Genomic DNA, 26411 nt, shown 5'->3' with positions numbered 1-26411 from the left:
ATGTTGAAAACATTTAATAATAACATCAAAGGATATGTCAGAAGTGCAGAATGTGATGGCTTTTATGGTGGTCCAAACACGGGAATAAAATGGATAAATATCTTTGAAGTGAAACAGCATATGATCAAGAGTCCCATCAAGATTGTAAAACCGCTTAGATAACCTTGATAGGCGGTATATAAAAGCCTAATAATAATAATAAAAAAAGTTCCTTGCAATGCCAGCATTTAGGATCCTCTTTAAGCTTAGTCTTCCACATACGAAATGGTGTCCAAACAGCATGCCACATAACATAGAACATAGACTGGGAAACTCTAGAAGACATCAAAGGTCGATTTGTCGTTGACCATAAAAGTTCCCAGTCGATATCCTGCAGAGACGAGGAAAGCATATTCTCCCAGTGTTTCACAGACTGGACAGAGAAGGTGAAGTGATGATCTCGTAGAATATGATAAAAAGAAGAAACAGCTTTACCACCTATAAGAGCTAAAGAGCACCAAAGACGGACAGTGTTCGGTGATGTTTTATCATTCAATTGTAGTGAAGCATTGGAAATTGTAGAGGTTAGGAGGTGCCACTGGGAGTAACAATTGCGAAGAGGTGGAAATTGAGTGCAGAATGATGAAAACAGACTGATCAAATCTGATGTAAACAATTATGCTACAGTCCACAGGCCAACTTTTTGCCATTTTTTCCAGCTAAAGGTTTTTCCATTGATTTTGAGTTTTGAGTTATTCCAGATAGACATATCAGGGGTAATATAGAAAGAAGTATCAGCCACAGCATCCAAATAACGTAGAGCGTGCTGTGTTGTACTCAGTAGGGTGTATTCACATAAATGTTTAAGAATGTTCATGGTGGCAAAAATAGAAATAGGATATGGAATACAAATAAAATACTCCAACTCAAGCCACGTAGGAGGATCTGGTGAAGTGGAGCCTTGGAGCCAGTGAGCACCATATTTAGCAAATGAAGCTACATGATATAAATGAAAATCAGGTAGGTTCATTCCCCCATGAACTTTGGACGCTTTCAATTTTACAAGAGAGATTCGAGGTTTTTTATTATTCCAAATAAATTTAGAGCGCTGGATATTAATCCATTGAAAAAGAGATTTTTTACACTGAGAGGGAAGCATAGAGAGAATGTATGTAATTTGAGGGGCTAGAGTCATCTTAATAGAAGCAATTCTACCCCACCAGGATAAGTAGAGAAGTTGTTTGAGATATCAGTTTTTTCAGTTTAGACACATTAAGATCCATGACAAAGGAGGGATCTTTGTGAATCAAAATTCCCAGATATTTGATAGCCTCAGTAGACCAGTGGTTCCCAACCCTGTCCTTGAGGACCACCAGGCCAATCGGGTTTTCAGGCTAGCCCTAATGAATATGCATGAGAGAGATTTGCGTATAATGGAAGTGACAGGCATGCAAATCTGCTTCAAGCATATTCATTAGGGCTATCCTGAAAACCCGATTGGCCTAGTGGTCCTCCAGGACAGGGTTGGGAACCACTGCAGTAGACCATTTGAAAGGGAAGAGTGACAAGTCAGAGAGGGTTATAAGATCGTTTAAAGGAAAAATTTCAGACTTATCCCAATTAACAAGATAACCCGAAAGCAAGGAATATTGTGAGATTGTGTCAATGAGAGGAGGGAAAGAATTAATAGGATCACGGATGAAGAGTAGAATATCATCAGTATAAGCTGCGAGCTTAATTTGTCTAGATGAAGAAGGGATGCCTTTGATGGAAGTACATTGTTGAATTGTAGCTAGAAGAGGTTCAAGGGCCCAATTAAATAATAGAGGGGAAAGAGGACAGCCTTGCCGGGTACCTCTATGAAGATAAAATTTATTAGAGAGAGTATACGAGAGGAGGGATGCCAATAAAGAGTTTTAATCCAATTAATAAAATAGGATCCAAAATTGTACCATCGAAGAACTCGTAGCAGGAAAGGCCACTCAACACGATTAAATGCCTTTTCAGCATCAATGGCCAGACCTGTATAGACTTGACATGTACATTAATAGTATGAAAGAGGCGTAGATTATCTCCAATGTAGTAGTTTTTAATAAATCCGACTTGGTCTTTATGTATAAGAGAATAAATTACTTTATTCAGTCTCAGTGAGAGAATTTTAGCCAGGATCTTATAATCTAGATTTAAAAGAGAGATTGGTCTGAAATTTTTAACAAGCGTGGGGTCCCTGTCTGGTTTTGGAAAAACTACAATAGTAGCTTCCGTCAAATTGAATTGTTTTTCAGGAGTCAGATGAAGAAAGTTATAATAATTCAAGAGATGAGGAGCAAGAAAAGTGTGGATTTTTTTTGTAGAACTCGTTAGTGTATCCATCATGTCCGAGAGCTTTATTATTAGCCAAGGAGGAAATGGCAGTTTCAATTTCCGAAACAGAGATGGGTATGTCTAAGTCTAATTTAGAAGTATCAGAAAGCTGAGGATGATCTATGTGATCTAAAAATGAATCGATATCTGAGTCCGAGGAAGAGAGTTCTGATTGATAAAGAGTAGTATAGAATTGTTCAAATTGGGAGGAAATTTGATCCTGTGCAGTAAGAATTTGACCAGTAGAATTTTGGATTGATGAAATATGTAATTTTTTTTATTTCGATTTAAGGTATTTAGCTAGGGGGTCATCCCATAATGTTACCATTAGTGACCATAATGTTACCATCCCATAATGTTACCATATAGTGACCAGAAGAGTGCAAAAACAGATCTTGTCTGGCTTTATATGAAAGAATAGAGTTATATTCATATTTAAGTTTCAAAATTTGATGATATGAGGAGGAAGAATTTGAGGGATCAGACATATGGGACAACTCCAATTGTTTAATAGAGTGTTCAAGATCTTTTTCTTTTTGGATCGTGAGCTTTTTTTCCAAGAGGAAAGTTTAATGATTTCACCTCTAAGGCCATATACTAGAAGGGCAAACCTCAGGATCTTTGGAGTTGAGGGCAAAAAATTCAGTAGTAAAGAGTTTAATCTTATCAGAAATCTCTTCATCAAGAAGTAGGTGGTTGTTGAGTCTCCAAGAAGTAGAAGTGCGTGCAGGTGAAATGGCAAGGTGAAGGGATAGCGCTGCATGATCCGTGAGAGTAATCGGGTGTATGATGGCGTCAGTTATAGTTTGGGACAAAGATGAAGAAATAAGAAAAAAATCAATTCTGGAATATGTATTGTGTGGAGGGGAGAAATGAGAATATTCCTTGCCTTTGGGATTCAATATTCACCATGGGTCCACAAGAGAGAAATTATCTTTAAAGGCGTGTAGTTCCAGGAAGGAATTAGATTTGGACAGTTTACAGGAAGATGATCTGTCCAGATAGAGATCTTGTGTTTGATTAAAGTCACCTCCGACAATCAAAGTCATAAAGTCATAAAGATAGATGAAGAGGATTGTAGAAAGATGTTTAGAATGAAAAACACCTCAAAATAGTCACAGTAATCTTAAATTGAATATCAGTGCGGAGGAGCGATTACCCCATGCGTCTACCCTCCGCGGCTGTCAGGCTCCGCCCCCAGGAGTTGCCATTCTAAGTAAAGCCAATCAGGGAGATGTTCCATGAGCTCAGGAAGGATCCAATACATACCCTGATGCAGTATATAGGGCTGATAGCTGTTTTGCCTATGGCCAGGGGGTAATTGAAACTCAGCATACTACGTGACATGTCTCCTCAAGTCTGCTTATTTGTTATCCTGACTTCCTGACCAATGTGAACTTTATTACCAAGAGCATACTTCGGGTGCTGTTTCATGTCCGTCTTCGATCTTTCAAAACCCATCTCCCGGGTGCACCCTGTCTGTCTTCAACTTTGTTTATGCGCAGACTTGCAAAACAACTTACTTCAGCATCTTGGTGTGTGTGCTGTAATAAGGAATAGAGTTTGAACTTCAGCTAGGAGATAAGAGAGACACATGCTGTTTACTTCAGAGACAGCAGTGAGACAGGACAAAGGTGGTATGAAAAAAAGGTATATAAGAAACATTGGGACGGTTCCAGAATGAATCCAGCTGCAGCCATGGGAACCGTGTACTGTACCGACCTATTGATCACCTGGATTCCCGATCAGCAACAGGACGGAGCCTGGCAGACATGGTGAAGTTTTCTATTTTGTGTATATAGACATCCTTTGCTTCTATCTTGTATATTATCTGATGCTTATCTGCATTATTTAGTGATCATCTGATATTTGTGCAATAAAGGATCATATTACTATGATGCTTTTCTTGGATGTTTCTTTTACACACCCTTGTTAGATAGATACGTACAATGGTACCTATAAAAATTTGGGAAATTTACCCCTCCTGCCACAATTGGTTTTTGTAAAGATACTAAAGCAACCCGAGCAGTTTTACCCAGCCAAATAAATTTAATGAGAACACTATTCAATTTCTTATAAAAGGACCCCTTAAAATAAACTGACAACATACGCATTTGGTAGCAAACCACAGGTAAAATCATCATTTTAACCGTTTGTACTCTCCTCCACCAAGACAGATGTAAGGGGTTCCATTGCTCACACATTTCTGAGACCTTTAGCAATAAAGATTTTTCATTTACTTTCATCGTGTCTTCCAATATTTTTTGAAAGGAGACAGATTCAAAACGAATGCTAGGAAGTTTTTCTTTACCCAGCGTGTGGTGGACACCTGGAATGCGCTTCCAGAGGACGTAATAGGTCAGAGTACGGTACTGGAGTTCAAGAAAGGATTGGACAATTTCCTGCTGGAAAAAGGGATAGAGGGGTATAGATAGAGGGCTACTGCACAGGTCCTGGACCTGTTGGGCCGCCGCGTGAGCGGACTGCTGGGCACGATGGACCTCGGGTCTGACCAAGTGGAGGCATTGCTTATGTTCTTATGTTCATCTTCTTTCCAAAGAAAAGGAAATGAGTCAAATAATCCTTTTGGACAGTATAAATTTAGCGGAAGAACCTCCGATTTACTTTACATCCAGAAAATTTGCCACATCGGTCAATCAAATCCAGTTAATGTGGGATGATAGATCCAGGATTCCTCAAATAAAGCAAAATGTCATCTGCATAAGCAGAGACCTTATATTCCCGACCTGCATAATGAATACTCTAAATCTCCCTTGCTGTTGAATAGCCAATAACAAGGGTTCCAAAATAATATCAAAAAGCAAAGGAGATAATGGACATCCTTGTCTAACTCCTCTCTTCAGTTGAAAACATTCTGAAAAAGTATTATTAATATATAATCTGGCAGAAGGGAAACTATACAAGGTTTGAATCATTTGTATAAATCCTGAACCAATCCACTGCTTGATACATAAAGGTCCATTCCACACGATCAAAGGCCTTCTCTGCATCCAAAGATACAGAGAAGGCCGGATCTTCCATAGCTTTTGTTAAATTTAACATATGAAAAGCCAGTCTGGTGTTGTTTGATGAATGTCTTTGAGCAATTAAACCCATTTGGTGCATACCAATAATATAAGGGAGAGCCTTGGCCAAGCGTAAAGCTAATAACTTAGCCAGAAGTTTTCCATCTACATTAATCAAAGAAATAGGCCTGTAATTTGAAACTAACATGGGATCTTTATTTGGCTTTGGTAAAACAATAAAGATTTTGTCATAGTACCAGAAATACTACCTGTAGTTAGTTGAGCCTAATATAAATTTAAAAGATGAGGTAATAATATAATTTGGTATGATTTGTAAAACTCCACAGTGAACCCATCACCACCTGGAGCGGATCCAACTCTAAGGGACTTCAATGCTGTCTGAAGTTCTTTCAATGATATAGGTGCCTCAAGATCTCCCTTTATATGCTCGGGGATTTTTGGCCTCTTTATTAACTTTAAAAACTCTAAACCCTCAAGTTCTTTATTTGAATAAAGCTCAGAAGAATATAAAGCTTTATAATATTTCAAAAATTGTTTTAAAATATTTCCAGTTTGAGAATGAGTTTCATCCTTCTCATGTTTTATAGCAGCAATCTTTACTTTTCTTGTTTTGGCTTTGAAATTAGCCAATAATTTTCCCACTTTATTCAAGTTTCCATAATACAGAGCCTGCTGAGAAAACAAATCTTTCCTAGCCAGTTGAGAGGAAATCTCACTATATTTATATTTAGCTTTTAAGAGGGCCTGTACATAAGAACATAAGAACTGTCATCTCCGGATCAGACCTTAGGTCCATCAAGTCTGGCGATCCACTCACGTGGAGGCCCAGCCAGGCATAACCTGGCGAAAACTTAGTCACCTGTATCCTTCTATGCATCTTTCGAGGAGATGTGCATCTAACTTGCCCTTAAATCCTAGAACGGTGGGTTCCGCAGCAACCTCCACAGGGAGAGCGTTCCAGGTGTCCACCACTCGCTGTATGAAGCAGAACTTCCTGGCATTTGTCTTGGCTTGTCCCCCCTTAGCTTCAGTCCATGACCTCTTGTCCTGGTCACATTTGACATCGTAAATAACTTTTTATCCTGCTCTATCTTGTTGATTCCTTTTATTATTTTAAAAGTCTCAATCAGATCCCCTCGCAGTCTCCTCTTCTCAAGGGAGAATAGTCCCAGTTTTTTAAGTTGTTCTTTGTAGTTCAAGTTCTCCATACCTTTAACTAGCTTTGTTGCTCGCCTTTGCACTCTCTCCAGCAGTTCTATATCCTTCTTTAGGTAGTAAGACCAGTGTTGGACACATTATTCCAAGTGTGGTCTGACCATTGCTCTATAAAGCGGCATTATGACCCTCTCCGATCTACTTGTGATTCCCTTCTTTATCATGCCCAACATTCTATTTGCTTTCTTTGCCACTGCTGCGCATTGTGCCGACAGTTTCAGGGTCCTATCTATCAGTACCTCCAGGTCCTTTTCTTGTTCCTCTTACCCAGAGTTGCACCTGATATTCTATACTTGTGCTCCTTGTTCTTTCTGCCCAAATGCATTACCTTGCATTTTTCCACATTAAACTTCATCTGCCATTTCTCTGCCCATTTCTCTAACTGGCTCAAATCTCCTCGCTGTCCTTTTGTGATCTGATTGCCCGACATAACTTCGTGTCGTCTGCAAACATGATGATTTCACTGGACGTTTCTTCTTCTAGGTCGTTGATGAAAATATTAAATAAGATGGGCCCAAGAACTGAGCCCTGGGGCACACCGCTAGTCACTTTCTCCCAGTCTGAGAGCTTCCCATTTATGCCCACCCTCTGCATTCTGTTTTCCAGCCATTTGCCTATCTACCTTAGTATGTCTCCCTCTATTCTGTGGCTTTGTAATTTCCTGAGAAGTATTTCGTGTGGAACTTTGTTGAACACTTTCTGGAAGTCCAAGTATATTATGTCCACTGGTTCCCCGTTATCGATTTATTTGTTTACTGTTTCAAAGAATTGTAGTAAATTCATCAAGCATGACTTCCCTTTCCTGAAGCCGTGTTGACTGGCTCTCATCAGGTCGTGTGTATCCAAGTGCCGGACTATGCTATCTTTGATCAGTGCTTCGACCATCTTTCCAGGGACAGACGTTAACACACACTGGTCTGTAGTTGCCCGGTTCTCCTCTTGATCCTTTTTTGAAAATTGGGGTGACGTTTGCTATCTTCCAGTCGTCCGGTATCTGCCCAGTTCTAATTGACAGGTTAGCAAGGTTTTGCAGTAGTTCTCCGATTTCTACCTTCAATTCCTTTAATACTCTCGGGTGAATTCCATCCGGTCCAGGGGATTTGTCACTTTTAAGTAATTTGTTCCCATTTCGAGGCCAATTGTGACTCCAAATCCTTTATATTTTGTTCCAACGCAGAAAATTCCATTTTTAAACTGTTTCTTAATGTGTGCCGAATACGAAATGATTTGTCCTCTCATAGTAGCTTTGAAAGCATCCCACAATGTTTCTAAAGAGATTTCCTCTGAGGTATTAAGTTGAAAATATTCATTCATTTTTAATTAAAATTCCTCAAGAAAGTTTGAATCTGCAAGCAATGAATTATTGAATCTCTAAACAGGTCTATTACAATCTTGTTCAGCAAATTTAAATTCAATCCAAACTCCAGCATGATCTGATAAAATAATTGGGTCTATCTTACCGAAACAAGGCAGACCCTTAGATGCTTTGGGGTCCTACCGCCCCATCTCTCTTTTGAATCAAGGTGTTAAGCTTCTGGCTAGTATCCTGGCCTCACGTCTCAATGCTTTTCTCCCAGCGCTTATTCATAAAGACCAAGTGGGTTTCGTACCAGGCAGGCATGCCTCTATGAACTTGTTGAAAGTGCTGGCAGTGCTACAATCTTCTTATGCTCCTGATGATCGGGCTTTGATCACTAGCCCGGATGTTGAAAAAGCTTTCGATATGGTGTCTTGGACCATTTTGGCTTTTGGGGAAACTTTCTTGCCTGGGTGCGTGCACTGTATAACAAACCTAAGTCACAACTGCTGGTGAACGACGGAATCTCTGATCCCCTTCCTCTGGGCTGAGGTACATGCCAGGGATGCCCTCTCTCATCTCTTCTTTTTCTCTTATCCTTAGAGCCCTTGGCGATTCGTATACGTTGCGATCCCGACTTGGAGGGTCTGCGGGTGGGCACTCACGAATTCTGTATCAGCATGTTTGCTGACGACATGTTGCTGTATGTAGGGCATTCTGATCGGACCGTCCCAGCTCTTATGTCCCTTATCAAGTTCTCTGGTACTTTCTCCGGTTTTAGAATTAACTTCGATAAGACAGGGACTCTACGCCTGGGTTCCCCCGCTTCGGCACCATGGTGTGCACACCTTGGCATAGACCTTGCTCCTGGGAAACTTAAATATTTGGGCATCATGTTATATATAGACCCCGGTAAATTATATACTGAAAATATTACTGCTACCCTTGGCAAAATTAAAACTCTTTCTCTTCCCTACCTCTTTCTCTGATGGGCAGAGTAGCATTGGTCAAGATGGTCTTGTTCCCCAAGTTGTTATATCCACTCCAAACCATTCCAGTATTGCTCACACACGCTGATGAACAGCTCTATCGGTCAGTCATTTGAAAAATTTATCTGGGGGGGGCAGGGCCGCTCGCATTAGCTTTTTGAAATTATCACAAAGTAGGGAGCGAGGCGGCCTAGGTCTCCCGGATATCCGCATTTACAATGCTGTGGCGCTGCTTCACTGGATACACGAGCACCTGGTGTCCACCAGGCGCTACTTCCCCCTGGCCCTTCTCGCAGAATGTTGTTTGCTTTATTCCTTTTCTTACTTTATCCATAGGGGGGATGGTGTCCCGGAGGAGCCAGTGTCACCTTCGTTCAATTCTTGCTTCCTTTTCAGAAGGCCTGGAGGTGGTGGCGCTTGCGGCAGGGTCACTTGCACACTGCCTCCCCTTTCTTGTCCCTCATACGTAATCCTGAATTCGTCCCTGGACTGCATGGTCTTGCAGGATTGCGAGATCGTGCGGAGAGGGATACCACTCTGGGTGCCGTCCTTAACGTGGGGGGGCCTCTACCCGTCCCTTACACAATTGAAGATGCTTGGGATCTACCTGTTACCCATTCTTACACGTACACTCAAATTCAACATTATTATCAGTCTGTGACTCAGGTTCATAGCGAAAGGTGGACATCGGGTAAACTGGATGAGGTTTTTCTGTCTACCCCGGCCTCCTCCAATAGAATATCTAAGTGGTATTCAGCTGGCAGGGTGTGTTTGGGGGAGGACTGCTTGACACATATGGCCTGGGAGTGGTCCGCTGAATTGGGGTTGGGGGTCATGACCCATGATCTCCATCAGTTCTTCCAATCACTTTATTTACATATAAAGGCAGTCTCCCTTCAGGAGACCCAATATAAAATACTGCACAGAGCGTATCTTGCACGCTCTCAAGGGCACAACATGGACCTCTAGGCTAATAGTCTTGGTCTCAAGTGTCAGCTTCAGTGGTGAACATTTCTACATTGCTTTTTTGACTGTCCAAAATTGCAATTTTGGATTCCAGTGCATGCCTGCTTACAGAGTATGCTTAACTGTGTTATGCCATGGAATGGTCCTGCCTTATTGGGGGATGTACAGGAGTGGATCCAGCATGGCTTGGACCCACCCTCTCAAAAATTTGCCTTGCATGCTTTATTGCTGGGGAAAAAGCTTATTTTACAGCATTGGGCATCTGAGGATGCTCCCACCTACCCCATGTGGATTGCTTTGCCTAGAGCCTGGGCCAATCAGGCCTTAGGGTTAGTGGGGATGGCGAACCCGCTATGACTACAGCCTGATTGGTCCAGGCTTCTAGAGCCTGGGCCAATTAGGCCTTAGACTAGAGGGGATGGGCCGGGAAGGGGCAGCCTCGCCTCATTTCGATGAGGAGGGCCTGCCAGCTGAACAGCAGCAAGACGCGTCTGGCCGGCCAACACTTTAAAGGTTAGTTGGGGGGGAGGTTAGGGGGGTGGTAGCGCGGGGGGGGGGTCGTTAGCTTGGGGGGTCCAGAGGGGATGCGGCTTTCTAGCAGGAGGGGTTGGGCATCTTCCTGCCGTCGATCAGGAGTTTTTTTGGGGGCGGCATTCCGGAAGGAGGGGTTGGGCACCCTCCTGCCGGCAATTGGACAGGCGGCCGCTATACTTATTGCAGCAGGGAGATCCCTTGCCGCGATAAGTATAGCGGCCGCGTCTACTTACAATGTAGGCCAGCATTTTGCTGCCCTACATTGTAAGTGTCTCTTCCTCTACTAGGGATACGCGTAGGGCCGCCTAGGTTCGCCTAAGGCTTTTAGGCGAGCTTAGGCGTCTTGCGGGCATCCCTAGACTCCCGGAGGCGCCTTCAATATAGGCGGCCTGCCTGGGGAGCATTTTTTTTTTAAAACGTGCATCGTGATTGGCTGATTAGACAGCTGTAGGACGCCTACAGCTGCCTAAAATCGGGATACACTTTGCAGAATCAGGGCCTTTATGTCTTCCCTGAGATTTTGTACCTGTTTTGTTCATTGCTCTGTTCACTTGCTCGACTGTTTTATTATCATTGTACCTGGTTCTTCTCTGCCTCAATAAACATATTAAAAAAAAAAAACAACACAAAAAACCCCAACAACTCCAGGAATACATACATGTAGAAGTTCTTGGCTTTTGATCTAGATCAAAAACTTGCAAACCTGACAATCAGAACTGGACAGATACCGGACGACTGGAGGATAGCGAACGTCACCCCAATTTTCAAAAAAGGATCGAGAGGGGAACCGGGCAACTATAGACCTGTGAGTCTTACGTCTGTCCCCGGCAAGATGGTTGAAGCACTGATCAAGGATAGCATGGTCCGGCATTTGGACGCACACAAATTGATGAAACCCAGTCAACATGGATTCAGGAAAGGGAAATCATGTTTGACGAATTTACTCCAATTTTTTGAGACCGTGAATGAGCAAATTGATAGTGGGAAGCCGGTGGACATAATATACTTGGACTTCCAAAAAGCGTTCGACAAAGTTCCACACGAAAGACTTCTCAGGAAACTACAAAGCCATAGCATAGAGGGGGATATACAAAGATGGATAGGCAAATGGCTGGAAAACCGAAAGCAGAGGGTGGGCATAAATGGGAAGTTCTCCGACTGGGAGAAAGTGACTAGTGGTGTACCCCAGGGCTCGGTACTTGGGCCGATCCTTTTTAATATTTATATCAATGACCTGGAGGAAGGAACATCCAGTGAGATCATCAAGTTTGCAGACGATACAAAACTATGCCTGGCGATCAGATCGCAGGATGATAGAGAGAAACTCCAGAGCGACTTGTGTCGGTTAGAAACATGGGCGGAGAAATGGCAGATGAAGTTCAATGTGGAGAAATGCAAGGTAATGCATCTAGGCAATAAGAATAAGGAATACGAGTATACAATGTCAGGTGCAACTCTGGGGAAGAGTGAACAAGAAAAGGACCTGGGTGTACTGATAGATAGGTCCCTGAAGCCGTCGGCACAATGCGCGGCAGCGGCAAAGAAGGCAAATAGAATGTTGGGCATGATAAAGAAAGGAATCTCGAGTAGATCGGAGAAAGTTATAATGCCGCTTTATAGGGCAATGGTCAGACCACACTTGGAATACTGTGTCCAACATTGGTCTCCCTACCTAAAGAAGGATATAAAACTGCTGGAGAGGGTGCAGAGACGAGCAACAAAACTGGTGAAGGGTATGGAGAAACTGGAATACGAGGACAGACTTATAACACTAGGATTGTTCTCCCTTGAGAAAAGGAGACTGCGTGGGGATATGATCGAGACCTTCAAAATACTGAAAGGAATCGACAAAATAGAGCAGAGAAGATTATTTACATTGTCCAATTTGACACGGACTAGAGGACATGTAATGAAGCTAAGGGGGGACAGGTTCAGGACTAATGTCAGGAAGTTCTGCTTCACTCAGAGAGTGGTTGACACCTGGAATGCCCTCCCAGATGAGATTAGGCTTCAAGAGCAAACTAGATGCATATCTCCTTAAGAGAGGCATATAAGGATATGGTGGACTATAAATTACGACAGGTGTACACCTGGCAGGGCCTCCGCGTGTGCGGATCGCCGGACTTGATGGACCGAAGGTCTGATCCGGAGATGGCAGTTCTTATGTTCTTATCTAGCCCGGTTTCACTTCTCCTTTGGATACGATTTCACGACAGTTCTGACACATACACCATTGCTAAATGGAAACTCTTACTTTCTACTCAAAACGTTCCATATGAAACATAAAGGTGAGCTCTTTGGGGACAACGGGACAGAAAATGAAATAAATAACACAAAAGTAGCACCATATTCTGAACTAAGGGGGTTCAATGTCTGTTACTGTGCAGGGCCCCTACTTACTATATTCTCTTATAAGCCTCACCCACAATCAATGTATATGGTATTCTTAGTTACCTCTCCCTAGGATTCAATATACATATATAAAGAAACCTCCAGTGATCTTCACTTCTAGCCACTTCCTCCAATCTCTCTAAAGTCCTTACTGATCTTCTATCTCACTCCTCTACGCTTCCCGTCATCTCTTTTGTCCAATCGCCTTCAACCCTTGGACAGAAGCACTTCCTACAAAGACAGCTTTGAGCATCCTCCCATTCCCTCTTCCACAGCCGCCACCACCAACATGTCCGCCCAGGCGAGCCGCAGCGCTTTCTTCTGTGTGCAGCGCGCAGGCGTCGCGTCGCGCGGCGGTGACGTCCAGGCCTCGCACTGCCACGTCTCTCCTGGGCCGCGACGGAGAGGGCAGGGGGTGCTGGCGGTTTATGTGTTGGGGGGAGGGTCTCGCTCCCTCCTCGGTCGCTCAGAAGCCTTTCCCCGGGACCTGCTCTGCCTAAGGAGGGTGCCCGCTGCCCTTGGTGCTGGGGCTGCCCCCTCCCTCCTGGGCGGGGACGGACATGCAGCCAATTGCAACTTTTCAGTGCTGAGGAGTTGTGGCCCTTGTGCTCTTGGGGGCCCCGGGTCTGTTAGCCTTCTGTTTACAGCCGTGCTCTGAGCGGAGCCCCGTCTAATGACTGAGCTTCAGCCGCCCCACTTTCATGTGTGAGTATCCCTCAGTCTTCCTCATTGTGACTTTTAATTCATTTTCCTGTGTTGGTTCGAGCAGGGGCACATGCATGCGTGTACTCAGGGGGGACTTCCTTTACTCCTACCATAATGATTAACTCTACGTTATGGTTTTGGCATTTGTTTATATTCACCGGCTTTGATAGTCTAGATAGCCACCAAGTTTATAGTATTTTATGCCACACTATTTCAACTTTCTTTTTGGGGGTGGGGGGAGAATATAAAAATACAGTATTTAGCAATTGCAGTCGTCCCGACATGGTTAAACCTTTCTTTTTGAGGGAGGGGGGCAGATGAAGAAGCCCTACAATAGTTCAGAAAGTCTGGGAGCTGACTACACGTTGTAGCCTTGCAAGTTTGTGGATGCTTACAACACTCTGGGGCGAAAGGAACTGCGGATCCTCTCGTATTCATTCGTGTTGCAGTTTTCTTGTGATAATTCAAAAGTTTCCTGAAGTCTTTAAGATGGGACTAAGGCAGAGTGTCTGGTAAGAGCTAGCCTCTTGGATCCTAGTCATGGATCACATAAATTTTTAATCAAATTGGCAAGCACAGGTATTTATCCCATATTTAGAAAGCAAGATGGCCATGCCAGTGCTTTTTGTTTGTAAACAAAACAACTATGTTCCTAATCCCGTTGAATTATTTGTACTGTATTTGTGATTTTCAATTCTTAGCTCAAGTTTAGAGGGTCACACATCAATTCAAAAATTCCAACAGCAGTCCATAGTGGACTTTGCTGGTACTGTTCCCTCATTCTGCATATATATGTGTTTTTAAATGTCTGGTAGTATAAGTAAAGAAAGGATTCAGATTTCACTGAAAACTTGCAGGTAAAGAGTAAGTTGCAGCAAAGAAAAAAAAAAAGGTAATGTGGAAGCAGTGCTAGAATATTTCTGCATTCCCATCTTGCATGTACCAGCATGCTCAAGCTGTATTGAGAAACATGACAGGCTACAAACTGAAGAAACCAATAATGCCTAACTCCTATTTTAGCTCTTGCATGTGGCAGCTTAAAAAGAAAGTTTGAAATAATAATAATTATTTTTTTTTTCATAGTAATTTACCCCCCCCCCCCTTTACAAAACCATAGTGCAGTTTTTGGCACCGGCCTTGGCAGTAACAGCTCTGATGCTCATAGAATTCCTATGAGCTGTTACTGCCACAGCTTGCACTAAAAACTGTACTACGGCTTTGTAAAGGAGGGGAGGGTTAATAAATGGCGGCATATAATGACCAAGATAGTAAGTCCATTCAGTCTGCTTGGCAGCAGTTTGCCCACACTGGGTACACATGCATGTAGAGTTCCATGTGTAACCAGACCCCTGTTTCTTCCTCTTTGTCCCTCACTAATGTTTTTAAAGTCTTTCTGTTGAATTTAGGATTGTAACTGCTGCTCCATTTAGACTGACAGAATGCTTTTTTGTTAATTTGGGGCTGTAACTTCTACTCCATGCAACTTATTCCATGTAATCTACACATGCCTTTTTAGATAGCATAGTGCAGACATAGCACTGCTGTTTTTTTGCTGTAACTGCCCCTTTGTGTGTGTTTTGTAATGCTTCATTTCAAGCCTTTTGTTACTGAATACAAATTTTTTCACTGTTAAATAATAATAATCAATTCAAGCTGCTCTACAGAAAATACTCAGAAATCGTATAAGAAAATAGCCTGTACCAAAATGCACTTGAGATCTGTGCTGCAGAAGCTCAAGTTCCTTTTCTCATTGCTCTGGTCAGATGAAGCAAGTTTCAGCTATTTGCTAAGAACATAAGAATTGCCACTGCTGGGTCAGACCAGTGGTCCATTGTGCCTAGCAGTCCGCTCACGCGGTGGCCCCCAGGTCAAAGACCAGTGCTCTAAATGAGTCCAGCCTCACCTGCGTACGTTCCAGTTTAGCAGGAACTTGTCCAGCTTTGTCTTGAATCCCTATAACAGACTCTGGAAGAGCGTTCCAGTTTTCCTATATTCAACTTGTATTTTAAGCATGTCAGAAATTGAAAGCCACAACCTAGTTCAGATCAGTCATAGATAGGTAATTAACATGTTGGTGCTCTGAGTCAGGTACATATAGGTAAGAAAACATTTGTTATGATCACAGGGTCAGATGTGGTAGTTCTGTCACATCCCTTCTGATTCCATATGCTAGGCGTTCAATCCCAACCCACAGTCTGGGAGTTGCTAAAATCCGCAAACCTTTCTGAGCACATTCTCTACCCCCTTAGCCTGAGAGCTAGCAAACATAACTAGTTACAATTTCTGCAAGCAAACCGTGCAGGTCTTTTACCTCCATATTACAATCTGCCTGGAGTATTGCAGGTTTCTGTGTTTCCATGTTTTGTAAAAGCATTTCCAGTTGGCCTCGCGACAGCACCTGCACTTTCGACAAAGTGATGGTCATTGTGATGGCTTTCCGACAGCAGGGGGGTCCAAATCCACCCTTCCTGGGACAGCTGGTTGATCCGGGCTCCGTCTTGTCGAGTGAATGAAAGTGTTGTAGAGACGGTAGTGTCTCTGCTGCAGGTGATGGCAAATTCAGGAAGAGATGCTTAGCATCCTCCCAATCCCTGGAGTTTCTGGGGCATCTCTTCATCTCCAGACAGGGTCATGTATTTCTTCTCAAGGCACGTAAATAGAACCTTCAACAACAGATCAGAATTCTCCTGGTCTGTCAGGCTCAAGCTCAATCAGCCTGGTTTTATCTGCAGGTTCTGGGATCTTGGGCAGCCTTTTTGGAGGCGATCCCCTGGGCCAGAGCACCCATCGCCCTTTACAGGAGTCCCTCCTATCTGGGTGGTCTCCGCAGTTTTTTTCCCCTTCAGATGCCGCTCCCCTGAATGGTGACAACTAGCAGCAACAGCTGGTGGCTTCAGGGGGAGGCTGTCTGCCAGAGCTGGCTTCTTTGGATTTCTAAGTGAATAACTCTTATGACGGTTGCCAGCTTGTTGGGTTGTGGGCTCATTGCAGGGCTGCTTCATTCATGGGCAGTGGACTCTTGGTCCAAAACATTGGTTGATCAATCGCCTGGAGCTTTGGGTAATTCGGCTGGTACTACTCACTCTCCAGCCCCTTCTGAAAGGAACAGCAGTACAAGTTTCTCCGATGCCAAAGAAGTGATGTACGTACATTACGAGGAAGTTCTAGTACTCTCTCTCTTTGGCCAGAAAGATCATCTGTGTTCCACTGGACAGAAACACATCTCCTGTTTTCCTCGGCAGCCCATGTAGCCAAATTGACAATGTTCAGGCAGACTTCCTCAGCCAAAAGTTCCTGGACCCAGGAGCATGGTCCCCCTTGCAGGAGATGTTCTGTCTGATTGTACAGAGCTGGGGGTCAGCCCCAGAGGGGCTTGGCTTCATTAGAGAACTCGAAGGCCGGGCATTTTTTTTGGTTGACAAGCAATGAGGAAGGTAGGGCCGGATGCCTTGGTTTGGCCCTGGCTGGCTCATGAGCTCTTGTATGATGTGATCTCTGGTTGGTTGGGCCCTCCGCCGGATAGCAACGCATCCTAGCCTGGCGATTCTAGTAGCTTCAGACTGGCCTTAGCACCCATGGTATGCGGATTGCATCCGTCTTCCATGGGGTGAGAGACTCAGTCCCCCTCTTCATCAATATCTTCTTAGTCAGGGGCTGGTTCCCATGGAGATCCCACAGCACTTTAGTTTTATGGCATGGCTCTTGCGCGCTCAACTTGGAGGAAGCGTGGTTTTTCAGATGTAGTTATCTCAATTATTTTTGTGCTCAATTACACCCTCTACTATGGCATCTTGCCAAAGCCTGGATGGCTTTTCAACAGTGGTGTGTTAAGAAACACGTGGAGCCTGAGAGGGCTCCCTTTTTGGTGGTCCTGGTTTTTCAAATAAATTAAGAGGGGACAGATTCAGAACCAATGTTAAGAAGTTCTTCTTCACCCAAAGGGTGGTGGATGTCTGAAATGCGCTTCCAGAGGGTATGATAGGACAGGGTACGGTATCAGGGTTCAAGAAGGGATTGGATGAATTCCTGAAGAAGAAAGGGATAGAAGGGTATAGATAGATAGGGAAAAAAAAGGGATAGAAGCGTATAGACAGAGATCATTATACAAGTCCTGGACCTGATAGTATGCCACATGAGCGGACTGCTGGGCAGGATGGACTCCTGGTCTGATCCAGCAGAGGCACTGCTTATGTTCTTATGTTCTTCAGGTGGGTCTGGAAACAGGTTTAACAGTGGCCCCCCTTACAGTTCAGTTGCAGGCCCTTCATGTTTTAGAGTGCACAGAGGCGCTAGTTTGATTACTGCTCATCCCGCTGTGTCCAGGTTTCTGGGAGGAGCACTTTGTTTGTGACCTCCCTTGTGTTTTCTTTTCTCTTTCTGGAATCTTAACATCATTCTGCAGAGCCTTGGAGAGGCTCATTCGAGCCACTGAAGGATGCTTCTCTTCTGGATTTGACAGTCAAGACTGTCTTTTTGGTCTCTTATCTCACTCAGCATGGCATTTTTGGGGGTTTCAGGCTTTTTTGTACAGGGCCTCCTTTATCTGTTTTCTGGACACAGAAGTTTTCTCTGTACTGTACCTTTTTTCCTTTCTGCCTTCCATGTCAAACAAGAAGTTCATTTGTCTGCTTTTTCTTCTGTGGACTTGGAGCGAAAGGATTGGATCTTGCGGAAGTTGGCTGTAAGGGGAGTCTTGCTCCACTATTTGGAGAGGACTAATGTTTTCCGGCTGCCTTGATGTGGTCAGTAGGCGGCCAAGGCTCCGATCGCTCGGTGGATTCGAACGGCCATTTCTGTGACTTCCATCACCTGCGGCAAGCAGCTGCCGATTTTGCTTAATACCCACTTGACTGGAAGTGTGCCTGCATCGTGGGCGAGTCTCGCGTGACTCATCTGAAGAACTTTGCAGGGCGGCTACTTGGTCCTCGCTTCATACTTTTACACTGTTTTTACAGAGTGGATGTGGTGGCTAGTTCTGATGCCGCTTTTTGGAATCTCGGTATTGAGGGCAGACTCTTTTGTCCCTCCCTAGATGTTACCATTACTTTGGTAAGTCACATAGAATATGGAAAACGGAAGGGACGTAACAGAATGAAAGATTAGGTTTATACCTTTGATAATCTTCTTTCTGTTAGTCCTTGTAGGATTCCATATGACTCACCCTCTCTGTATACACTCGGTTGTTTGGATTAGCCTGCTTCTTTCTGCCTTGATGATTCTCCTTACAGGCTTGAATGCTTTCCAGCCAGTTGACAGATCCTGTGGGGAGTTTTCTGTGAGTATGCATTGCCGAAGGCCTTTCTTGGGGTGCTCATTGCACACAGCAGGTTAGTTCCTCAATGTTTCTGAGTTGCCTTTGTGCCTATTTATCGCTTGTAAATATTTTGCAGAGCAAACCAGTTCAAGAATAACATGTTGCTGGGGATCCTCGCCCCTACCCCCTTGTCATGGATTTGTCCAGGTATGTTGCTTGGCTTTAGGACTTGACTGGATATGTATGCTAGCTCTCAGGCTAAGGTGGTGGAGCATGTGCTCAGAAAGGTTTGTGGATTTCTGCAACTTCCAGATTGCGGGTTGGGATTGAACACCTAGCGTTTGGCATCCTACAGGAACTAACAGAAGATTATCGAAGGTATAAACCTAATTTTCCAATTATCTTCTAGTATTCCAGCTTCCTGTGTTTTATCTATACATCCTGAATAAAGTGAGCGGTAAATGAACAAAATCCTAAATCTCTTGTACCATGAACCACAAGGCCAGGAGTTAAAGTGAACAAAAGGAGGGCTGCAATCAGTGACACCTTGATTCTTAAGTGTGGGCCAGTTAGACTTACACATCAGAATGCAGGGCATTTGATATTTAACCACTCGATGTGGGGGAGGGGTGGAGTTGGGAAGCATAACTATGCATCTGCTGAAATTTTGGTAGATGTATATAGTAGTTTCTTCCTATATTTGGTGTTGATTTACTAAAGGTTTTGTCTCTTGGAGGTAAAATGGTAGAATTGCCTTGGTAAATCTCACCCTTAATGAATAAGAAGATATCACTGTGGGATACCATTAAGATATGTTGTTATACTATTAAACTCGGTTATAATAACATGGCATAATAAATGATCATCTGCCCAACTGTACATGCATTAAAATTTGTGATATAAATTAAATTGTCTATTTTATTAGATATTTCTGGGCCAGAGACCTAGAGGTCTGCCTAGTTTTATGCTTAGATTCCAGCTACTGAAGTCTCCGTCAAAGCTCACTCTAGCCCAGTGGTCTCAAACTTGCGGCCTGCCAGGTACTTTTATGAGGCCCTCGATATGTTTATCATAATCACAAAAGTAAAATAAAACAGTTTCTTGATCATATGTCTCTTTAGCTATAAATTACAATATTATTATTAAGACTTAGCAAAAAGAAAAGATTTATAAACTATAAAGAGTTTTACCTCATGCAAAATTGTAATTTCTTTAATAACTATTTTTTCTGATGCCCTCCAAGTACTTACAAATCCAAATTGTGGCCTTGCAAAGGGTTTGAGTTTGAGACCACTTCTCTAGCCTGCATAAACCATTCTGTTCGTCAAAGCCCTCTCCAGCCCATCCTCAACTGAATGGCCATATATGGAACACAGACCGTGCAAGTCTGCCCAGTACTGGCCTTAGTTCTTCAGTAAATACCCTTAATTTTTTTATTCAATATTCATCCCACGCTTTTTTGAACTCTGTTGCAGTTTTCCTCTCCGCTACCTCCCTCGGGAGGGCATTCCAGGCATCAACTACCCATTTTAAACTAGTTCTGGAAAGAACTAGTATAAAATGGGACCTATGCTTAAACAGCACAAGTTAATGGTAAAATAACACATCTTAACAGTTGATAACTATGCCCCTTAGTGTTCTTAACTCTTCCTTGAAGGACAGTTTACTAGCAAAGAAATCAAGCTAACTCTTTGGTTAGCAGAATAGAATCTTTTGAAAAGTGTTCCCTTTAGGGACAGTTTTGAAACAAATTATCGGGCTTGAATCCTGTCCGCAGTAGGCAGGTTTTTCAGTTATACCTGCCTCAAAGCAGCCTCGGATTGATACAAATATACCCATGGAAAGGACATGTGTGGGACTTTCACAATGAAAGTGCTATGAGTACTTTTCCCTCTGCCCTTTTTTGCTGCCGTGTTTCCCCGAAAATAAGACAGTGTCTTATATTAAATTTGGGTCCAAAAAATGCACTAGGGCTTATTTTGGGGGATGTCGTATTCTTTTATACCACCATCACCAGCATATACAACAATCATCTCTCCCTTTCTTTCCTCTACCCCATTGCTTCCTCTTTCCTTTCACCTCCTCCCCATGTGCAGCATCATTCCTCCCCTCTCACCTATCCCCCTTGTGCATCAGAATCCCACCAACCCTCCCATCATGAGACTCGTTCCGAGGCCTACTAAAGTAGCAGTGGTGGGGGTTGCTGAATTGACAAGTCCAATTTTTTTCAACATATCAGGCAGCACTAGTGTCAGGGATGGAGTCGGGGAGTGTCGGAGGCTGCGGTGGTCAGTCTTACCTAGGGCTTATTTTTGGGGTAGGGCTTATTTTAGGAGCATCTTTAAAAATCATGCTAGGGCTTATTTTCAGAATACGTCTTATTTTGGGGGAAACAGGGTATTAGGTAAAAGTACCTGTGCTATGATCAACATGGGATACTTTTACCTACAGAGGAGATGACCATTTATAAGTGGGGCTTTATGTGTCAACAGCTATTTGTGTAAAAGACTGTCCTAATTTTGTTTTATGTTGACAACACATATAAATAGTCATGTCAATAAAGTTTCCTGAATTTTAATAGTGCAAGGTATTTATTTATTTCTAAAATTTCTAGACCACCTATACCTATGCGGTTAACAGTAAAACATTCACAATAGTTCAAGACAACATACATGAATAACACTTTCAATTACAAAATAAATTGGAGCAAATCTGAGGTTTTTCCGTTAAATGTGCATTGTGCAAAAGGACTATTTGATCCATTCCCATTCCTTTGGAAGGAAGAGGGTATAAAATATTTAGGCATTATGATTCAGAAATCATTGGAAGATACAATGACAGTAAATGAAAAACCCTTATTGCTGAAAGTCAAAGAAATGTGTGAGCATTGGAACCCTTTTACATCTTTCTTGATGATGATTCTGCCTTTAGTTTGCTACCAAATGAGTATGTTGCCAGTTTATTTTCAGGGGTCTTTCTATAAGAAATTGAATGACATTCTTACTAAATTTATTTGGCTGGGTAAAACTGCCAGAATTGCTTTAGTATCTTTGCAAAAACCAATTGTGGCGGGTGGGGTAAATTTCCAAATTTTTACAGATACCATCAAGCTTTTATTATGCGGCAGGGTATGTATTGGATCCTTCCTGAAGTCTTGGAACATCTCCCGGATTGGCTTTATTTAGAATGGCAACTCCTGTCTCCATTGCGTTTGTGTCACGTTTTAAGTATCAAGTTACCTGGGATTTATAAGGACAATAGAATTTTATTATCTACATGGCAGACATTGAAATTTATCAATAACTTAATACCTATTTATCAATAACTTAATACCTATTCCAATTCATCAATCCACTTGTCAGTCCTTGTGGTTGAACTCCAAGATTCAAATTGGCGAGTCTAAGATCCTCTGGAAGCACTGGATGAAGGCGGTCATACACACACTGGATGATGTGTTATCAGATGGAAAGATGCTTGACTTTTCACGACTGCAACAAACATTTGGCATTGTAAAATCTCAAATACAGTGGTGCCTCGCATAACGAACGCCTCGCACAGCGAACGCTGCACACAACGAACTTCATGTCTTGATTCATACAACGAACTTTGTTTCACACAACGAAGTCGCCCGAGCTTCCACGATCGCTGCCGATGTATTGAATCCTTCCGCGCAGTCACTGCGCTTAACGCGTTTCACATAACGAACTTTTCGCATAACAAACTTGCTCCTGGAACGAATTAAGTTCGTTGTGTGAGGCACCACTGTATATAAGTGGTTGCAGTTGAAGCAGGCCATTCAGAAAGGGTTCCTGATTGGCGAAACTTGAAATCTCAGTATAGCTTGCTGGGCCTGTGCTTCCAGACAGATTTTCTGGGGCATTAGGCAGCCAAGTGGTATAATTTAATATCTGAATTTTTGAATAAGAAGCCAAAAAATAGTCTTAAAGACATTTGGAGCATTGAGATAAAGCAGCAGATTTCTGCGTCTCAATGGCCGTGAATTTGGACTTGGAGGATGAGATGTACGGCATCAGCATCTATGAGACAAACATGGTTTCTTTTGTTACATAGAAGTTTTTGGACCCCTGTTAGATTACAAAAATTAGATAGTTCTAAGTCAAATAGATGCTGGCACTGTCATCTCGATATAGGGACACTGGATCATCTGCTCTTTTGTCCCTTGATACTTAATTTTTGGCGATCCATTTGGGGTCAAATCAATAGAATACTGGAAGTTCCATTGGCATTGATGTATAATACAGTGCTGTTTGGTACGTTATTGAGGGCCAAGAGTCCAATAACTTCATGTAATAATAGACTTCTTCTCATCATGACGGGAGTTGCCATACAGCTTATTTTGAAAAATTGGGACAGGTTAAACTATAGTTTTTGGTGGGAATCTTTGTACCAAACTTATATATTTGAACGTAAGAGTGCACTACAATTGCGACACTGTAAGAAATTCAAAGCAATTTGGGACCCATTAACAAAATTTTGTAAAGATTGATTATTAGTTTTGCCCGTTGATTATACACATCCAGGAAGGGTGGGGATATGTACTTAATTTATTTTTGAATTGTAATTTGTTTACCTTGTTCATTTGTATTGCTCTTGATTGTTTTTAAACTGTATGAAAGGGTGTGGGGGGGGGAGATATTATATCAATTGATGGAATTGAGTGCTGTCTATTTTGTTAACTGTTTGATAATATGTTGCACTTTGTGTTGGTTTTTAAAATGAATAAAGATTTGGGAAAAAAAATCAAAACAGTAAAACATTCACAATAGTTCAAGGCAACATACATGAATAACACTTTCAATTACAGTACAATCACATACTAATGTAACCCCCTCAAAGTAACCTCAAAAACTAGAAGAAGCAATATATTATCAATATTCACTAAATTAAATCACCATGATCACAGTTCAAGATATCCTAACTAACTCTACAACAAAATTCAGAAAAAGGCCTCGACGTATAGTTTGGTCTTTAACATATAGCATGGGAAGGCAGTGAATGAAAATTATCACTGGCATAGAGATTTCAAGAATCCTTAATATAAGTTAAGTGTAGTCATGAGAAGGAATCTTCAAAGCCAAGTAAAATGGCATGCCTCAACTGTCCTCCCGTCCATCTAAAAATATACACAGGCATCATGGCACACATGCTGGTTACTGGGTTATGTTCTGTTCCGTGATTGGTGGGGAGGACACTTTTAGATTGAGAAAATTAAACAGTATGCATATGTGTTAACTTAAAATTTACATGCAGGTTTTCCACCCCTTCCCTTTACTCTTGTCCTCTTTTTATCTGAACAAATAGCTGTCACAAACTACATAGCTGCTAATTAACAAAGAGAAGTAAGGTGCATTGTTTCCCTTTCAAAACTGGCTGCAATTTACATCAGCTAAAACCACAAGCATGCAATGCAAGCAACATGAGCTATTCAAAATTACCTTTTGTTTATGTACCGTAACTTGTACAAATGCGTTTTTAGTTTCTAGGAATTTGACTGCATGCTTGTAAATTGAGTGAGGGCTAAAAGCATTTTAAAGTTAATCTGCAAAGTTAATCTTTTTGTCTTGCTCTGATACTGCTGTTAGCTTTTATAAGTGATGTGGGACAATACATAAACTGTAGAACAATAATTGCAACTGGATGCCAAGAGGTGACGGTGTTATAAGTAATCTGTTTGAATTAGGATGATTTCCTGGTGATAGCTATTAACATTGACTATAGCGATACTTAGCAATAGTTTTCCTAATTGAAATATAAGAGTTCTGAAATGTTAGTAAAATTTACTGGCTAAGATGTTGATTCTATTAATATAAGAAAAATATTAAACGTATTAAAAAATTCCCATTTTTTTGTGTTCTGCTAAATGCAGTACTCCTTGTAAGTGCTGGATTGATTGGAGCAGGGTCCTCAATTTACCTACAGAACAGGTTTAGCATGGGTAGTGGTAGTGCCAGCAAGCCCTCCTGTTAGTATACCTCATTCTACTTGGGTAGAATCATCATCTCAGGGTGAGAGGGAAATTTGGTTTGTGGTAATGGGTTTTCCTGATGTGGACCCTGAAAACTGTATTACATTACATTAGAGATTTCTATTCCGCCATTACCTTGCGGTTCAAGGTGGATTACAAAAGAGTTATAAACGGTGGGTTACAAAGGAAGATCATTGGTCATTTCTAGTGAAGGTAAAGAATAAATTGGGTAGTATCTGAGAGGCAGGAAGAAGATGGGAAGAAGGAAGGTATTTGTGATGTTAAGACTGTTTCAGGGATTTCTTGAAGAGTAAAGTTTTTATTTCTTTTCTGAACATCTTGTTCTTGGGGTAGTTATCAGTAGATTGGAGATTTGATTATCTAGTTTTGCTGTTTGTGTGGCTAGGAGGCCATAGTATAGTTTTTTCCGTTTAACTTATTTGATTGGAGGGTGTGTGAATGGGGTGTGTGTTTTTCTATGTCTGGTTGAGGTAGTTTGGATGAGGCAGTTGTTCAGGTAGGTTGGGCTGTCTCCATTTAAAGATTTAAATAGCATACAGTAGAATTTAAATAGTATTCTTTCCTGAATTGGTAGCCATTGTGAGTTGATGTATGCTTCTGTAATATGGTCGTATTTCCTTAATAAGTAGACAAGTCTCAGAGCTGTATTTTGGATTGTTTGTAATTGTTTAGTCATTGTTTCAGGGCAGGGGAGGTAGAGGATGTTGCAGTAATCTAGTAGACCTAGGATTAGGGATTGTACTATGAGCTGGAATTGTGTTCTTTTGAAGAATTTTCAGACTTGTCTTAGGTTTCTCATGACTGCGAAAGATTTCTGTATTGTTTTATTTGTGGTTGCATGGTGCAGATCTGTCTATAGTCATTCCTAGTAGTTTTAGGGTGGTTTGAATGGGGGTAATTGATTGAGTTGATTTCTATATTGGTTATGGTTGGGACTTTGTTATTTTCGAGGAGGATGAATTTTGTTTTGTCTGGGTTGAGTTTCAGTTTGTAATCTTTCATCCAGGTCACCACTGTTTCTAGTGTTTGGTGTAGTGTGTATGTCGTGGCGGTCTTTGGTTGATCTAAAGGTATGAGAATGGTAATGTTGTCTGCATAACTATAGGAAATTATGCCTAGTTTGTCCAGGTATGTCCCGAGGGAGTCAGTATATAGGTTGAAGAGAGTAGGGGATAGTGGGGATCCTTGTGGTACGCCGCAGGGGTTGGACCAAGGTTCAGATTTTACTTTATCCAATTTTACTCTGTATATTCTGGATTTTAGGAGGCCTTCAAACCATGAGTATACTTTATCTGAGATACCTACCAAAATTTGCAGTAGGATGTTATGGTCTACCAGGTCAAATGCTGCGGTCAGGTCTAGTTGTATGAGCAGCATTTTTTTTTTTCCTGTGCAGAGGTGTTGTCTGGCTGTGTCCATAAGGGAGCCTAATAATAATAATAACAACAGTTTATATACCGCAGGACCGTGAAGTTCTATGCGGTTTACAATAAATTAGAAAGATTTTACAAATTGAATGGAACATTCATAGTTAGAGATTAGTGGTTAACAGTTTACAAGATCAGATTTGGGGGTGGGATTGTGATGGGGTCTATTGTTCAGATTCGTTACCTAGGTATTTCAAGAACAGGTATGTTTTTAGGTGTTTCTTAAATTCACCATA

General features: G+C 42.1%; 1 protein-coding gene across 5 annotated transcripts in view; it reads left to right on the top strand.

Annotated features, from left to right (window-relative positions):
* Positions 1-13075: 13075 nt before the first annotated feature.
* Positions 13076-26411, top strand: part of TMEM39A (transmembrane protein 39A) — a 95887-nt gene continuing 82551 nt past the window's right edge. For 2 of the 5 annotated variants that reach the window (XM_033943159.1, XM_033943158.1), the window contains exon 1: positions 13076-13487. The gene's annotated coding sequence lies outside the window, so the exon portion shown is untranslated. The remainder of the gene's footprint in view (positions 13488-26411) is intronic. The other 3 variants (XM_033943156.1, XM_033943160.1, XM_033943157.1) reach the window with 3 other exon arrangements.

The sequence above is a fragment of the Geotrypetes seraphini genome, chromosome 4, assembly GCF_902459505.1.
Source record: "Geotrypetes seraphini chromosome 4, aGeoSer1.1, whole genome shotgun sequence".
NCBI lineage: Eukaryota > Metazoa > Chordata > Amphibia > Gymnophiona > Dermophiidae > Geotrypetes > Geotrypetes seraphini.
The sequence above is the reverse complement of the archived record's forward strand: the minus strand, read 5'-3'. Positions and strand labels throughout refer to the sequence as shown.